Genomic DNA, 7673 nt, shown 5'->3' on the forward strand with positions numbered 1-7673 from the left:
AAATGCTTAGTTCAGCTCTTGGTACTGTGGAAAAATACCTCCACAAACACTTAACAGTTATTATTGTAATGAGAAACACAGGTGCAGGGGAAAGCCAGAGCCAGGGTTGTGTGATAAAATACCAGATGCTCAGGTAAATTTGAATTTTGGATTTCCGTGGCATAGCTTTTGGTATAAGTATGTCCCTCGCAATATTTGGGACATACTTATACTAAAAAGGTATGTGTTGTTTACCTGAAATTCAAACGTAACTGACAGTCTGTATTTTTATTTGCTAAATTTGGCAACTCTAATCAGAATTGAGTCTGAGTGCAGAGACTCAGACACAGAAGCTCATTTCCCAACAAGGTGCATCAGAAGTAGCATTCTTTGGGGCAAGGAGGAGGGCAAGATTGGTTGGGACCCGAGAAGCCAAACCCAGCTACCTAGATGTGAGACCTTAAACCAGTCCCTGCCAGCCCTCAGCCTCAGTGCCCTCACTCTGCAAAGGGGTGGGACACAAGCTCTCTCCTGCCTTCCAGCTCAGACCCTGTGTGATTCCTTATTGTCTACGGTATTTTTCTTTTGGTTTCCTTTCATTTGCCTAAAATACTCCTCCTTAAAAACATATACTTTGTCTTCAGAAGAATTCCTTAGCCTCTTGCTTTAGGGGAAGTAACAATTTGCTAAACTAAGTAACAATTTGCATGAATGAAATGACCCTTCATTTTCCCTAAATGAAACTAAACACCATCAAATCGCAAACTAAAACAAACTCTCAGTGGTAGTAAAGTGGTAATAACTATTATTAGGCAGGTATCAGTAATGACACAAGGGGTAATAAGTGTTTTTCGTAATTATAATAAGGCACAATTAGCTGTAGGAGCATTTGTTTTGCTCCATACACCCTATGCAGCTTCAGCTCTTCCCCACCCTGGCTTTTCCAGCCAGAAATTATTTCAACAAAGTGAAGGCTCTGAGGTCTAGAAACAGGGCATCTTTTGTGGACAGTATTTAGGGAGAAGGAAAAGTGAATCATGGAGTAGCTACTGGGAGAGAAGCAAACATTTGCTGAAAGCCTACCCTGTGCCTCCATGCCAGGCATTTTCAATTTCACTTATTGTATTTTATTCTCTTGGACCTTAGGTACAGAGTTGCTCATCGGGCACTTATTTTTATTTTATCCTTTCTCAGAGACAAAATGGTCAATATTCCCATTTTACGGAGGAGAAAACTGACTTGCCCAGTGTCCCCCAGCCAATCATGGTAAAACTAGGATTTGAGCCCAAGCTGACTCTGCTCTACACCCCAACGAGACAGGTAATCAAAAGGCACCCCATCTTCTATCCCTTCACCCCAGCTACGTCACATCATCCACACAGAAAGTGCTCAGTAAGCATCTGTGGACTAAGACAACAGTTATGAGGACAATGGTAAAATTGGGGGCATCAGTGGACAAAGGTGTGGATAAGGAGGACTTAAGGGCCAAAGTGATCACAGGAGACCCCCACCAGGACTGAAGGAGGGAGTCGTTTGCCTTCAGTAGGAGTCACCTCATCTACTGGTCCTCAGGACTTGGGAGGGGCTAGAGACCACACTTGAGTGAGAGCCAGCCTCTCAGGACAAGAGTCAAAACACAGGTAGGGCTAGAGTGTCCCAGGGAAGGAGACTTGAGGCTGGTGCTCCAACTGTACAGAAGACTGGGGCCTGGACAGTGGAAGTGACTCCCTCAGGGCCAGATAGGGAGCTGGTTGTACAGCCAGAACCAGAAGCCAGGTCTACTGACCCCCGGCCTCAGGCCCTTTCCATACTACCCCACTAACTTATCAGAAGGACTGCAATTACTGTGTTAGGGTTCCTTTGGCAAAAATCTGAAAGGCTGAGGCCCAGGCCACACAAGGTGGGAGGCTCTGTACAGCTGCCCCCCAGAGATGTCCCAAAAGTGAAACTTAGCAGCAGAGGACAGTGGTGGGAGTCAAGCCACTATCAGTCATCAACCTCAGTGTCTCTTGCAGGAGCCACCTGGGCCTTGAATTGTGACACCCACCACCCATGGCCACACCTGAGGTGGCAGGGTTCTAACGACATGAATGGGACAGAAAGCATCTACAAACCTGAAATGTCAGACACACCAGCTAGCAGGGAACGGCAAAGCTCGGGAAAGACTTTCCCAGGCCCCCATTTGCACCAGCAAAGCAGTTTGCACAGAACTGTAACAACTGTGGGGACTGGAAGCTAATTACTCACTTCTACACTAGGCAAGTGAAAAAGTATGAAGGCCTACAGACTTCACCCCCAGCAGGAGGAATTAGAATGTCAGAGGTTTGCCTTACTCAACTTCTTGGAGTTCGCCCAACTCAACTTCTTTTAAAAGACGGGGCAACTGAGATCCAGCAAGATAAAGGACCAGCCCAAGGCCACATAGAAAAGTAGAAGTTACTCTTTCAATTGAACAAAGGGGGAGGCTAGTTGGGGACCAGTATCGTTATCTTTTCTTGAAAAATTTAATTATCATTCACACACTCTTCTCGCTCTTTTGAAGTATACAAGTTAGTGGTTTTTAATATATTCAGAGTTGTGAGACCAACACTACTACCCAATTATAGAACATCTTCATCACCCCCAAACTCCAAATGCGAGGCAATCAAAATAATCTACTTCCTCTCCATTTCACACAACTGTGCACATGTATGACCTTGTATCTTGTGACCATGTGTCTTGGCTTCTTTCACTTAGCATTATGTGTTCAAGGTGCATTCATGTTGTAGCATATCATTCTTTTTTATGGCTGAATGGTATTCCATTGTATGACATTTCATTGGATATATCACATTTTGTTCATCCATTCATCAGCTAATGGACATTTGGGTTGTTTCCACTTTTGGGCTATTAGGAATAATGCTATGAACAATACTGGGTAACCTTTTCAAAAAATATATATATATTTTAATTGATTTCAGAGAGGAAGGGAGAGAGACAGAAACAACACTGACGAGAGAGAATCATTGATCAGCTGTCTCCTGCACGCCCCCTACTGGGGATGGAGCCCAAAACCCTGGCATGTGCCCTGACTGGGAATCAAACTGTGACCTCCTGGTTCATAGGACTGAACCACTGAGCAACACTGGCCAGGCCTGGGTGACCTTTAACTGACACCTCCACTTCCATATATCCAGGTCCCATGGGTCTGGGAGAATGGAGCTCCAGGACATTAAGTCAGGTGAGCAAGGTGGGCACTCAGGTCAGACACTTGATATGTAAAACAAAAGGTTGGATTAGAAAGGTGTGAGCTGCCCTCAGACCCTCTGTACCCGCCCTTCTTAGAAGCTTAGTGCTTGTAAAAGTTGTGTTCTTTAAAAATAGTAACGTTTAGCCCTAACTGGTTTGGCTCAGTGGATAGACCGTTGGCCTGCGGACTGAAGGGTCCCAGGTTCGATTCCGGTCAAGGGCATGTACCTTGGTTTCGGGCACATCCCCAGTAGGGGGTGTGCAGGACGCAGCTGGTCTGTTTCTCTCTCATCGATGTTTCTAACTCTCTATCCCTCTCCCTTCCTCTCTGTAAAAATAAATAAAATATATATATTTTTTAAAAATAGTAACTTTTAGAGTCCTGCAGACCCAAATAAAAGAAATGAACATGGAGGAGGGAGGGAGAGAATGGGAAAGAGAGAAAAGGAGAGGGAGAAGGAGAGGCAGAAAGATCAGAAGCTCCAGTCCCCTCAGACATCCAGCCTCGGGCATCAACTTCAGGAATCTCCTCCAACTTTCTTCAAAAGTGAGAGAGCAGTCAGCCAGGGGCAGCAAGTACCAGAAGACCAATGCTCAACTCAGCTCAGCCCAGCCTGCCTCTGCTTAGTCCCCAGAGGATACCTGGCCTTTTGGGATCTATCTCATTCTAAAGCCGGAAGAGTTCACAGCCTCTCTCAGGGCTGGTAAAGTTTCCGTTTGGGGCACTACTTTCCACGCCCCATCCCTGCAGCTCAGCATCTGCTTAGGAAAGGCTCCATCGACCTCCCTGGGCCTCCCAGCTCCACCTTACCAAGTGGAGGCTGATGGTGGGGAGGTAGCCTCCCAGGGCCTGTCCTCTCCTCCCCCAGAAGCCGTAGGCTCAACCCCAAGCCCCAGGGTGGGAGACACAAAAAGGGAGCTCCTGGCACTTTAAGGCCAGTGGAGCCTAATTGCCCAGATTCCCCCGGCAGCCAGATAAACAGCGCGGCCGGCTGGCGCCAGCAAGAGGCAAACTGCACATTATCACCCCTTCCTCACCTCCAAGGAGGAGCTCCAAGGAGCAGGGCGGGCAGGCCAGAGGGGTGGGGCGGGGGCTTGGAAGCCCAACTTGAAATTGATCTCATTTCAAAGGGATAATGCCAGGCCAAATAAAAGGAAAACTTTCTAGCCCATTCTAATTCCTATAGTCCTGGCCTGGGAACCCTGTGTTTTCCTAGGCGGCCTCCTACAGTCGTTTAGAAGTTCTCTCTCTCACTCTCTTTCCCTGGCGCAATTTGGATAATAGTAATTTACTGAATATAATTACAGAAAAAAAAAAGTGGTGAAGCAAAGAGCAGGAGATTTATTCCAAAGTTAATGGATACTTTCAGGAGAAAGGAGCTCTATAAACACAGGTTGGAACTGTGATTAAAGTATTTCTCCACATTTCCGTCCACATAGGCACCAAGCTCAGTGAACTGGCTTTTCCCTGGACAGAAAGACACACAAAAGACACAAAAGAGGGAGGGAGTGCTAGGGATTGACTCCCACGGCGGATGGGGAAGCACCAGAGCTGGGCAGAGGGAACCAACTTTCTGAGACAAGCCATGAGGGAGAGGGCAGGGCAGGGAAGGTAGGCCAGTGTCACCTGAAATCTGCCCGTCAGACCTCAGGGCTTCTGTTCTACCCTTACCACTTTACAGATGGGAAGACATCCAAAGAGAACTGGCCCCAATGTGCCAAAGGAGGTTACAGATGGAACAGGGTTTGCTCTGAGCAGCAAGGGTCTGCACTGCCCAGAAAGGGACTTCCTGTCACTGAGGATCCCTGTTTGGATTAGAGGCACTGACGTGAACGGCACCAGGTGGGTGCCCCTCAGTTGGCCTGCTGGGTGTTCCAGTGTACTCTCTAGCTGTCTGTCTGTCTGCCCCAGTGCCCCAGCCCTCTCCCCCAGAGCCCTGGAAGGAGCAGTCTCCTTATCAGGACTCGCACGACTGAGCTCCAGCTATGCACCCGCCCAGCTCTGGGAGCCAGGCTGCCGGCCAGCCGGTGGGGGCAGGGTGGGCAGCAAAGGGTTCCCCAGTTCTCAGTCCCAGTGTCCATGCCATTAGGCAGGAGAATGAAGCAACAGGCTCCACCTGGCATATCCTGGAAACTCGTCCAAGACCATCAGTCCTCCCAAAAGCCCCCAGGATGGCTTAAAAGGGGGGCCCCTTGGGTTGGGGAAGAGAAAGGAGAATAGACATGGCCCCTGCAATAGTGCCTCCTTCTGGGGACAGGAAGGGAGTCAAATCCCAGTGCTTACTCTAGAATTCGATGTGGAGAATATTCCTGGAGCCACCCCCACTGACCAGTAGGGACTAGCAGGGTAGGTTACTCATCCAAGGTCAAGTCCTGTTACTGGCCAAGCCGAGCCTAGGACCAAGTCTGGGGTTAAGCACCATCCCACTGCAGTTTGTCCCTCAACGTGTACCTGCCCAAGTCCACCAAACTCAGGTCAACACCCAAGATGACTTCTCAGACAAGGAGTAGGGACAACCCACCAATCATCCTTGGTAAGGGTGGGTCCTACCTGTTGTCTCCAGCTTTTTCACTACCCCCCTTCCCACCCACACACTTGAGCTTGCCTGACAGGCATCTTGACTCTCAGCTGCCCCTCTCCTCCCCAACGCCCAGCTCCCCTTACCCACTCTCTAAAGGCCTGCTCCAGGTTAGAGCAAAGGGGCTCCGGGAGGTGACCCTGTTACATACACACCCCATAGTGCTGATAGTTCACACTCCCTGACCTGGCCCTTCTCCCCCCATCTCCACCCCAACTCCCCTGGAAGACTGTTTTCTTGAGGGCAGGGATCCTACTCATATGTCCACTCTCTCTGCTACTGCATCCAGCACGGTGCCTGGCACAGAATAAGTGCTCAACAAATATTTGCTGGCAGACTGACATGGTGAGAGAGAAAATACCTGCCAGGACTTTCTAAAATAGCAGAGTGGGTCCCACCAATTACCTGCCACTAAACAATAATGACCATTGAGGGACGGGGTGGCCACAGATAGGGCCCCCTTCCCAGAGGCAGAGAGGAGAGAGGCTAGCAGAAGGGAGGAAGCCACTTGCAGGGGATGCTGTGAGAAAGAGGAACAAGGGGCACAGAAAGCCATGGGCCACAGGTCAGGGACAGTCGAAGCTCCTGAATCAGGCCTGGAATGACAACCCATGTGGGGAGCAGGGCAGCCAGGTCAATGCTGCCTTTCGCCACCAACCCCCTTCAGTGAACCACCACTGAGGCACCTTCCTTTCCCCTCCAGCCACTACCCCCAAGCACACTCATTTCACACTGGGAGTCAGGAGACCTGTGATCTGACCCTCTATGGACCCTCAGGCTGGGTGCTCACTCACTCCAGAGGGACCAGACTGGAGAAACTCGGAGCCCTCCAACATCCAACAGCCTATAACTCTCTGATAGGCACACCCCTGCAGAACCCCCAAAGTCACCTAAAATGCATACACCTCAAAGATGCTACAGGTTAAAATGTGTGTTCCTGCAAGCTTCTGACCTGCTAAGAACCTCCACCTGTCCTCACCTCTGCTAAAGCACCCAGGGCATCCTCAGGTAAGCTGGGCTGGGGGTGGTATGTGTGTGCAGGACGTCCCAGGGAGGGAACAAAGACAGGGAGCACTCCTCAGATGTAATAAAATACCTGGCTTCTTCACCTACTCATAAATGCCCCCAGGACCCTCAACTAGACACAGAATTGAGAATGATGATGGAGAGCCCTCACCTTTAACACCCAAGGGATGCTGGGAGCAATCAGGTCAAGAGGGTGGTATCCACCTTGAGAGGGGTTACCCTGAAAAAGCTTTGCTCCAAAGTATACAAAGGAACAAGTGGGACAATTTACAAACACTTTGACTCAAGCCAGGAATTGTCTACACCCAATTTCACAACATATACTTGCACTTGGTGGTAAGAAAGTACAGCTTAGGTATAGGCGTATGCACACAAACGCTACAGCCTGAGCACAGACTGGGGGTAAATGAGGGGCCGCCTCGCAATCTTTGGCTTCTCCTAGGGCCTACCCTCTCCCTGTAAAGTTGGAGCCTGAAGCTACATAAAGAAAACTCCACCGTGACCCTTTTTAAGTTTGCTGGTGCCTTGATGAAGTTGCCATTTGATGTGTGTGCCCAGATCCCCTCCCAGGGTGAGGCGCCTCCACTGAAACTCCCACCACCCAGGGGCACCCACGGGAGCGGGAGCACCGAAGCTCTGCCCACCCGAGGTGTCCGATATAAAAAGGCCACGGAAGGGGACCGGAGGGGGACCCCGAGCCCAAGCCCGTCCCTCGGCCGGCGCAACGCGCTCACCTGGCCCTCAGAGCCGGCTGAAGTGGTAGGGGTTGCAGCACACCGTGGGGCCGTCGGCGGCGGCGGCGAAGCTGTGCCAGCTGCACAGGGGCCTTCACGCTCCACTCGCGTGCTGCAGTCGGGCCAG

At 50.2% G+C, this 7673-nt stretch overlaps 1 protein-coding gene across 1 annotated transcript in view; it reads right to left on the bottom strand.

Moving 5' to 3' along the window:
* The window catches only part of SMAD6 (SMAD family member 6), a 78950-nt gene extending 71292 nt beyond the window's left edge, over positions 1-7658 (bottom strand). The window contains exon 1 of the mRNA XM_023757815.1: positions 7547-7658. The gene's annotated coding sequence lies outside the window, so the exon portion shown is untranslated. The remainder of the gene's footprint in view (positions 1-7546) is intronic.
* Between the last annotated feature and the right edge of the window lie 15 nt (positions 7659-7673).

Source organism: Myotis lucifugus, unplaced genomic scaffold, assembly GCF_000147115.1.
Source record: "Myotis lucifugus unplaced genomic scaffold, Myoluc2.0 scaffold_115, whole genome shotgun sequence".
Taxonomy (NCBI): Eukaryota; Metazoa; Chordata; class Mammalia; order Chiroptera; family Vespertilionidae; genus Myotis; species Myotis lucifugus.